Source organism: Nicotiana tabacum, chromosome 22, assembly GCF_000715075.1.
Source record: "Nicotiana tabacum cultivar K326 chromosome 22, ASM71507v2, whole genome shotgun sequence".
In the NCBI taxonomy this organism is placed as follows: Eukaryota; Viridiplantae; Streptophyta; class Magnoliopsida; order Solanales; family Solanaceae; genus Nicotiana; species Nicotiana tabacum.
In genome coordinates, this window is record NC_134101.1 from 178,125,856 (window position 1) to 178,136,420 (window position 10,565).

Genomic DNA, 10,565 nt, shown 5'->3' on the forward strand with positions numbered 1-10,565 from the left:
GACGTATCCAATGAGTGATGATTCCCATTTTTGGCATTGCAACTCTATTTCTTTATGGTTCAGCTTCACAACTTTAACTTCATCCCTCACCTTTGGCGGATAGAAATTGAGTTGTATCCCTTGCTACACTGTTCAATTGCCTTTGATCACATCTGCCATAGTTCTCTTCTCTTCTCTTCTCCAGATCTAGTTGAATAGGTCAATTTCCCTGCTGCCATAGCCATAGTGTTCTCCGATAATTTTGTAATTTCAGTTTCCTTAGGCGGTGGGGCTTGTATGATTGTCGGTGCACTCCCCATCCCTGGAATCCATTGTAGCAATTGTACCGGAACTAGCTCTTGTATAATTCCTGATTCAGGTGTAACCATTCGATTAGAAGTTTCCTCACTACTGTCCTTCGTCTGCATTTGCTGGGAATTAGGTTTCCGATTAGTTTTCCGGCGAGTCATTGTTGTTGGCGCACATTAGCTATCCTTGCTAAACATGCAACTTTTTTTTTTTGAATTATTAATTGTGATGATAAGTTAAAGTTTGACTTGGACTCCATAATGACTAGATATCAAAAACAAATATAGATGGACGACTCCACCGGTAAAGAAATTCGAGATCGAATAGAATAGGTTACATACTTGTGCAATTGCTAACTTCCCGAGAAAGTATTAATTGTTACTAATTGTAATCACAATTTAATATTTTTTTCTAGATGAAATAAAATAAAACTGTTACACTGCTTATTAATTGTCATAATTGTAATGACAATTTAATGTTTAGTTCTAAATTGGACTAGAAAAAAACAAATCTATACGGATTTAGTCAAGTCTCCAAATTTGAAATAAAATAAAGAAAATAAAAAAATAGTTAAATTTATTTGCAATTACAATTTTATCTAACATAAATAACACTTGTTGAGACTTGAGGGCAAAAAAGACAAATGATGTTTTGCTAAGGGCCTTCGTGCTTTTAATATAGTACTAGGGGTACGCGCTTTGCGCTTGTACTGTATACCAATAGATATATAATTTTTAAAAATTACGTAAATATTATTAACTAATATTTTAAAGTTATTTAATAAAAATTAAAAAAATAATTTATTTATTTTATCATTTATTATTTGTGATTTTATAATGTTATAGAAAAAATAGATATTTTTGAAATCCTTTCTTACTCGAGCAACAATTTTTTTCTTCGTCGATATTTCACATAATATTTAGTAATTAAAAAATAGTTAATTAAGTACATTCGTCTCTCTTTTAGTAGTAAGAATATATAGAATCCTCCTCTTAGAAGTATAAGTTTAAACATATTTCATATAGAAATTAGCGTATGCAAATATAAGCAAAAGAAAATGTAATTTTATTTCTCCCAAATAATATTTATGTTAAAGCCCTAGACTTTCCACATAATCCAAATAAGAAAGATTTAATAACCAAAATTTTAGTTGATTTTAATATACTAAATATTAGGAAAATAACTAAATTACCATTTTGTCTGATGTAAAATTATTTTTAAAGCGTAAAAAAAGCTAACGACTAAATATTTTTTTGTATACCAAATATTTTTTTTTATATTAGACCTCAAAACATTTCGACTAACCTTTTTATGGTAAAATCATAAAGATCAGATAGTATGATATCCACAAAGAAAAAAAAAAAATTCGAAAAGAAAAACTAAAAAGGAAAAGGGAAGGGCACGAGACGCCTCTATGCCAACTTTCCAGCCCATTATCCCTTCTCTAGCTAGCCGCCTCCTCTCGTTTTCAGTTTTGGAGGCAAAAGATGTCAAGTCTCAGTAGTGGAGGCTAAGACTGAGGAAGCCACCATATATGTCCGGTTCACGCACATAGTTCCTTACTTGTCTCTCTCTTTTTCAAATCCTTTGTCTTGTTGTACTCTTCTCTTTCTCCTTTTCTTCCTTTTTCTTGTCTCTTCTCCTCTTAATCTTTGCTATTAATTAATATGAAAAAATATATCGGGATTAAGTACCTACAGCGCGGGATTTCTAGCACCAAACGACCGAAGGCATTGTCACGACCCAATTTAGGATCATGACCGGTGCTTAGGAGCAAGTGCTTCCAAGTAAGGCTCATCGATAATTTACAGAAAATCGGACAGAATTTTCCCTATTTTAGGACTATCCAAAAAGCTTTCCTGTCTCATAAACAATTAACAACCAACCAATATTCACCTAAATCAACAACAATCTTTATGAACTAACGAACGAGTTTTCACCAACACTACCAACCTTATAAATAAGATAATACTAAGCCCATCTAAAAAAATACAGAAAGAAAGTGCAATACTAGTAACTAGTCCAATTTAACAAATGAATACTCGTGACACTAATAAAAACAACTATAGAGCGACTCTAAGAGTTCAAAAGAAAAGACAATAACAATAAATAAACTCTTCGCCCACGCGAACCAGTGCGGGGCTCACCAGGAACTATCAACTCGTGTACTCTAATTAACGAAATCCTCGCTCGCGTCAACTGCTTTCTCTGTATAAAAAAAAATAGCGGGGAATGAGTCGCTAGCTCAGTGAGAAATAACACTTAACCACAAATGTTTTTGATTGGGGACAAGTCAGAAATACATGCTTGTATAATAAAATTCAGAAATTATCACAAAAATAAAATGCCCTTTCAAAACGGTAAGAATAATCAGTCTCATCATGTGTTTCCTGTAACAGAATTCAATTTAACAATTTGGTAATAAACTCAGTAAGCACTATATCATATCAATTCTTTATGTCTCGGAGGTTTCCAAGAAAGGATCATGTAATCTGTATCACTGTGTGGACCCTTTTGTAAAAGGAGTCAAATATAACGGTAGGTTCCTACTCGAGAGAAAACTGTAAATGTATGCTAGTTCTACCTTCCCACTAGAGAGGGCTATAACCGTAATCGGTAATCTGTAACTATAAGGTGCACCAGGTCTAACGAACCCGCCATTGGCTACGGGATCCTTCAAAGTCTCCTCCCATTAATACTCTTTCTTGTAAATAGTAAATACTCGTATAAAAGCATTTTCAAAATAATAAAGGGCATTCCTTATCAAATCTTGTAATTTTATTTCGGTAACAGTCATCATGTCTCAAGTAACAGTAAAACATGTCTAGTAATAGTGAGAATAATTCAAATAACTGTAACATCTCAAGTAACGGTAAAACATATCTAGTAACGGTGAAAATATTTAGATTATTCGGTAAACATCTCAAGTAAACTGTTCGATATCATATCAAGTAAAGGACTTGTCCCACATGCAATTTTAAAGCATCGGTAATACGTTTATTTTCAACATCATATATAAACCATGCAAGTTATCAAAACACAAATTGTGATAAAATTACTACTCACAGTACTCACTTCGAAATACCAAGCGTGCCAACTCGTGCAGTCCATACGACTTCCTCGATCAATCTATATTATCACAAACACGAGTCTAAGTGTCAACTTCGCGAAGTACCAAATTCCTCGTGGTTCCATTCGTAATAAGCTTAGTTAGGCTACCTGTGAAATTATCAAATACTTCTTTGTAATTCTTTCTTCCTAGTTCATGAAACGTTCATCAATTAATCATTTTTATGATAATAAAATAATTCATGTTTAATGATATTCATTATAATTAAATACCAACATTAATCCTAGTATCACAATTTGACTCAAGTCAATGATTATCTATATAATATTACTAGTTATAAGTAAAATTAAGAATACAATGTTACCTCTTTCTTTTATTCACTGTGTGAATTTTGTTTCTGCGTATACCTACACTGAATCAAGATGAAATTCCTCTTCTTGTTCCCTTGTAAAACTTTATGCCAGAAGACTTCATTCCCTCTTTAATTTCCTTGTAATGCTTTCTGCATATGATGGTAAATATTTCTTTTGCAGAGGCTTCGTGGCTCCTTCTAGGTTTTCGTTGTTTCAGATTCTTTATATTTGGAGTAAAGTTCTCCACTACCCTAGTTCATGTTTTTATCCGTACTGATGATCATTATTAGTTTTATGAAATGACCAATATGTCCTCATTTAAATGACCAATATGTCCTCATGTTTCTTGTCTTCTCCTCTTAATCTTTGCTACTCCCTCCGTTCTAATTTATGTGAACCTGTTTGACTGGGTACGGAGTTTAAGTAAAAAATGAAGACTTTTGGAATTTGTGGTCCTGAACAAGTCCAAATGGAGCCCAGAGTATTTGTGTGGTTATAAAAGCTTCTCATTAAGGGTAAAGTTGTAACTTAGCTAAATTGTTACCAAATTTAAAAAGGGTTCATTCTTTTTGGAACAGACCAAAAAGGAAATAGGTTCACATAAACTGGAACAGAGGGAGTATTAATTAATATGGAAAAAGAAATCGTGATTAAGTACCTACAGCGCGGGATTTCTAGCACCAAACGACCGAAGGCATATTGTTTAATTGAGAAGTATATGTGCTTCTATATAATAGAACTTAAGATTAAAACTTTTTCTTATTTTCTACAGCTTTTTTCATATAAGTTGGTCATAAATTGGTGACTTTGGCATAGGTTATCTATAATATAGGAGTCGTAGTTATTATTTTTACTAGTCTTTATAGTCATGTGTTGTACACATATCAAGTAATGTTGGATTTGAAATAAAATACCATATGTAGTGTTGGATTGGGGTTTTAAATTCTTTTGAATCGTAATACGTTGTTAGTATCGGATGCCAAACTCAAAATATTTTAAGGAAAACAAAATTAGTTTGACTTGTGTTTTTCCTTGGAATTGAAAACAAAAACTAATAGTAGTTTTTCTAAAATTCGGTAAACTAGATTATTAAGTTAATAAAATTAAGATAGTTGGAATATAGACAATGAAAATTAAACATTCTTTTTCCCAAGATATACTAATTTTGAATGATTGAATGCCCCCAAAAAAAAAAAAAAAACCGAAGATGCACTTTTTAGGCAAAACCGCTCGTGGGAATACCTCTCTCACTTTCTCTTCTTCCTCAAAATGATTTTGATGCCTTCATCCGCTACCATATATCTTTCTTTAAGTATCTGCTAAAACTCGCAAAATCACATGTACTATCAACCTAGCAATCTGTATAGGATAAAATTAGCAGATGATGGTGAATGTTCGTCAAGTGAACACATGGCAGTAAAGACCGTAGCGGATCCACTCTTTAAGGTGGGGGTGATATGACACCCCTATGTTGGTAAAATTATTATATATTTATGTAGAAATTTTTTTAAATTAGGTTAAATATTTGATCCCGCCACCCCCATTGCAGACTAAACAAATGTGCCATGGCTAGTAGACCTTTTTAAAAGCTTTAATTTCTTGTGTGCAAAATTCAAGTTCAAATTTATCTTGAACCTTATCTCACTTTCCCTTTTCGTTGTGCTTTTTATTTCCTTTGTCCCAGTTATTTTTCTTTTTGGCTGCCTCCTAATTTCCTATTTTTCGTTCATTATTTTTTATAGTTTTCCCTGTATTCTATTATTTTATCTGTGATCTTTAACAAGAACACTCAAAAAAGAACCTCCAAAATTTAAAATTTCATAAAATAAGCATCTCTCTTAATCTCAAATCATTTAAGTTTTTCCTTTCAAAATCAAAAACTTGGGTCTTGATAGGAATTTTGGATTGAGATCAAATTTAATTTTTATATTTTTAATTATAACATAAAAAATCATGTTATTCTATAATTGTTAAATACAACTTAAATCTCTTTACTATTAAATTATGACGACTATGTTGCAAGGATTGCCTAGAAAAATATGAGATTTATCATTTTAAATTTTGGGATCTTGTAGTTTAGCTTATTCTGCATTTATTGGAGATATATATTTTTTATTTTTCTTATTCTGATTGGTGAAATTCCCTTTTGAAGATGTTATTTTACTTGTGCAAATTTATTTTTAGCACACAAAAAGATGTAGTTCCCAAGTGAAAATATTAATTGTACTTGAATTGTTAATAGTAAAGGTGTGATTCTTTTTTTAAAATGCTAACTACATTTGCTTCTTGACGTTTGAGATGTAATTTCATATAACAACAAAATAGCTAGTGAAATCTCATAAGTAGAGTAGGAGATAGAGATGTAATTTTCATATTTTCAAATAAAAAAATGCCTATTAAATTACCCAAATAAACCAAAAAATGAGCCGAACAAGCTCTATATTAATTATTACAAAGTGTACATTAAAAAGAATTATGGTGGCACCTGCCACCTTCAAATCCTAGATCCGCCTCTGAGTAAAGACACGTAGGAAATGAGTCAACAAATAACTGATACCGTATCTATGCATGTGGCCGATGTCGTATGAGTCCCGATGTCATCAAGACCGAAAGAAGAATTTGAAAGCAAGATACCGGTTGAATAATGCAACATTAAAGGAGTAGCCATTATAGAGAATCTTAGTATTTACACTCAAAAGTTATGCGACTATCAAGATGGGTCTTTATTCACTTTAAAAAGGAGCTTGATTTTGGGATCTTATCTCCCCTAACTTATCTATAAATAGATAAAATTGTATTCATGACAGGACACGAAATACTAGTACGAAAAAAGGTTAATATTACTTTATGTAAACATCATTTTGTTAAGCTCTTTGTTCTTGATATTATTCGAAGAAGTTCAATTCAAGGCTCGTAATTTTTTCAATTATTCTTAATTTATTTACTTTTGATCTTTATTACATTATATATGTGGATCAATTTAATTCACGTATCTATAAACCATGTTACAAATTCAATTGTACCGTTTTACTGCTAAACAGTTTGGTGCCCACTGTGGGGCATATACATTATGGTCACTTTGATCCATTCATATTTTACTAATGTATTTTGACGCTTTTCTTTAGTAATGCAAAAACAGATATGGCACCTAATGATTTCAATAACTCACTCAATATTGGGACAAGTAATAAGCACGAGGATAATTCTGTGGTGAAGCTCAACATAATGATTCGATCAATGAAACTCACATTGATGGAAATGAGACGACTCCAGTCCGGGAAGAACACAATACTCGGTGTGCAAGGATTCTTACCCTTAATGATATGCATGATAAACCAGTTGTCGAGACGGTGAAAGTTTTGAGAGCATAGCAAAGGAAAATCATGAATCATCTCTCAAGATAGGACTAGATAATGACTGAACTCCAGCAAGCGCTATCGGTTACCTCAAATAATTCTAATGGAAGAGTTCGAGCCCCTCCCAGTGTACCTGCAAATTAGACAACACAAATAATTGGTAACATCTTTTCAAGGGACAGGTTCAGATCTAATGATAATCATGCAGGTGGTGCAGGCAGTGGATCGAGAATGATAACAACACAGATGATCCTCTTAAAACCGAGCTCATGAGGTCCATGGGGTAAATGAATGGCCGGATGGATCAATACGCTAAAGAGTTCCACGCTCGGATGGGTCAGATTCTTGGAGCACCTCCGACATTGAAGGTTCTAGATTCAAAGAAGTATACTCAATTACCGTTCACACTAAGTGCGGCCCCGGAGTTAATTCCACAGAGGTTCAAGATGTCGGATATTCTAAAATACGATGGAACTTCGGATCCACAGGAACAGATCATAACCTACATTATGGCTGTAAAGAAAAATATTTTGGCCCGCATAAGATCGAATATGTTTTGCTAAAAAAAATTGGCAGAACCCTAACAAAGGGAGCTCTAACTTGGTATTCACTCTTTCTAGAATATTAAATTGATTCTTTTGAAATGCTCGTATATTCTTTCATCAAAGCTCATACTGGATCAAGGAAAGTCCAAGCTAAGAATGATAGATATATTTAAAAGCTCTAGATGAGAATTGGAGTTGCTGTGAGAGTTTATGATCCGGAAGGAGAGGATGTTGTTTCTGGCAGGATCAAATGAATGGGTAGTAGAGGCTTTCACCAAAAGCCTCAATCCTTTAAGCTCCGATGCCTCGAGGAAGTTGAAAGAGAGCGAATTAGAATTTCAGGCAACCTCATGGGTTGATGTCCATAATCGTTATGAATTAAAGATTAGGATCAAAGATGATCAATTGAGTTCTTCGATATCATCAAAAGGTCGTAATCGCGATCCGAATCAAGAAAAGTTAAAAAATGATTTTGATGCAGACTAGATCCTCCAAGAATCATTTCCAACCTTATTTGCCAAACGAAAGGTCTGATGGGCGTGGAGCTAAGAGTTTTCAGTTGTCAGAAAGGTTTAGACTGGGCAGAAGGACTGATCGTGGTCGGAATAACATGGCTTTGCTGGATAAAGAGTTCTCAAGATTTCAACATTCAGGATATACTCGGTTGTTGGATTATAATTTCAATATCAATTTGGTAGAGTTGGTTTTAACTATGAGAAACATCAAGGAAGCAAGGTTCCTAAAGCCAATTTGATCAGACCCCATTAAAAGAGATCTTAATCCCTGGTGCGAGTTCCATGGTACACATGGTCATAGGAATGGGAAATGCCGACACTTTCGTGATGAGGTAGCGATGTTGTTAAAAAACGATCACCTTAAAGAATTCTGAGTGACCGGGCTAAAAATAACCACAGGGTCTCCCCGCCTAACAATTAACATGGTTCTTTGTGAGGTTTAAGTAAATGGGGTGATATTTTTTGTAGCTAAAAAGATAAAGATATTAGTCACTCATGTTAAGAGAATCCAAGAAGCATCAGAAGATGATGAAATCACCTTCATGGAGGAAGATGGGACAACCTTATTTTACTATAGATTGATGCTTTGGTAATATCTCTAAATGTTTTAAATTTTAGAATCAAACGTGTGTTGGTTGATCTAGGAAGTTCAGCTAATATCATCTAACTGAGTGTTTGGGAACAAGCAAAGCTGATCAGAAACATAGTTCCGATGATAAATCTTTTGGCCGGGTTCAACTTAACAAGAGCAACGACCCGAGGAGAGATCGTGTTGCCTATCTATGTCAAGGGGTGATGGAATTCACATTTTTCGAAGTTGTGATGGAGATATGGGCTACAATGTGATTCTTGGTAAGCTATGGATCAACAAAATTAATGCTGTGCCATCAACTTATCATCAATTGTTGAAGATCCCTACACTAGATGAGATCAAGCAAATTAGGGGGTGATCAACCTAATGCAAGGGAAATGAATGCAGTCACCTTATCTAGCAACAAAGTAGAGAAAATTGGAAAATAGCAACCATAGGAACCAATGTCAACTTCCGTTCTAGTACCGGTAGAGGATGATGGAAAGGAAGAAACATGGGTTATTTATTAGATGACAGATCGTTCCAGGTACCGGAAGAAGCTTTGTTTTTATTGATTTTCATGTTCTTTGGCTAGTTTTGGATCGTCCATCATTAGTTTGGAACTTGTAAAATTTCGATCCTGTAAACCGAAAGATAAAAAAACTAAAACTGAAAATATATAAAAAAAATATTTTTTTTTCCGGGAGTGCAGAAAAACGAAAAATCAGAAATTTAAAATTATAAAAAAAATAAAAAAATAACTTTTTTTGTGGGGGGAGGGGGAGGGGGAGTGGGGTTTGGCGGGAGGGGGAGGGGAGGGGAGGTGGGTGGGTGGTGTAGAAGAGCGAAAAAACAAAAATTTGAAAATTACAAAAAAAAATAGTAAATTTTCTTTTTGTGCGGGGTGGGGGTGGGGGTGGGGGGAGGGGGTGGGGCGTAGCAGGATGGGTGGTGACGAAAAAAAAACTGATTTTTTTTAAAAAAAAAACCAAACATGGGAAAATTAAAAAATATTTTACGAAAAATGTTTTCCTTCATACCAAACACAGCCTTAGAGTTGAGTTACCTCATATGCTTTGGTCCGCAACACATGGAGTCTTCTTCCTCGTTATTTGTTATATTCTGTCTACTTCTCATTATAGACAATAGTTGTAGTAGTATTGTATATTCTAATAGATGCTAGTGCACTTGTGACACAGAATTTTGGGTATTTTAGACCACTGTTCATGGTTGAAGTGTTGTTATGACATTCAGTTGTATATTTTGTCCGTGCTTCGTATTTGGAAAAAGGTGTTAGTGTTTTACTATGATTTTTAAATCGAATTCTGCTTATTTATTTTGTCACTTATTTTAGAAAGTGCTATGGAATATTGATTGTCGTGTTCATTTATTGTTTGCTTGCCTGACGACAGCGTTGGACACCATCACATCCAATAGTAGGAATTGAATTATGATAGCTTGGTATTAGAGCACTAGGTTCACATAGGTTTCACAAGTCCTGAGTAGTCCTAGTAAAGTCTTGCTGATCGATATAGAGATGTCTATACTTATCTTCAAGAGGCTATAAGGCGTTAGGAAACTTCTCTTTATTAATTTTCCTATCGTGTTGTTGGTGTTGTTCTAAGTCTAAATCTTTTTCTTATTCTTTCACCGATAGTGAGAACACAAACAACGACACCAACTGATAGCGGAGGGGCTGTGCCACTGGCCAATAGAGTTAGAGGTTGAGGGATGGCCAACGCTCCTTTCACTAGGCGGGGGCGTCCCAGAGTAATTCCAAAGGAACAACCAATGGATCCAATAAAGGATCCTATTTTTGAGGGGAAAGGTGAAATACCTGTAATTGAGCAGGCTCGGGAAGATTTCA

General features: G+C 34.2%; 1 long non-coding RNA gene across 2 annotated transcripts; it reads right to left on the reverse strand.

The window, feature by feature from the left end:
- Positions 1-2,143: 2,143 nt before the first annotated feature.
- On the reverse strand, positions 2,144-3,931 carry LOC107768691 (uncharacterized). 2 transcript variants are annotated; one of them, XR_012705159.1, is made up of 3 exons: positions 3,723-3,931; positions 3,364-3,417; positions 2,144-2,496 (listed from the first exon to the last, which is right to left on the reverse strand). It is a non-coding gene; the product is annotated as an uncharacterized LOC107768691 (long non-coding RNA). The 2 variants fall into 2 exon arrangements; XR_001644211.2 differs by having other exon boundaries at positions 3,364-3,507.
- Between the last annotated feature and the right edge of the window lie 6,634 nt (positions 3,932-10,565).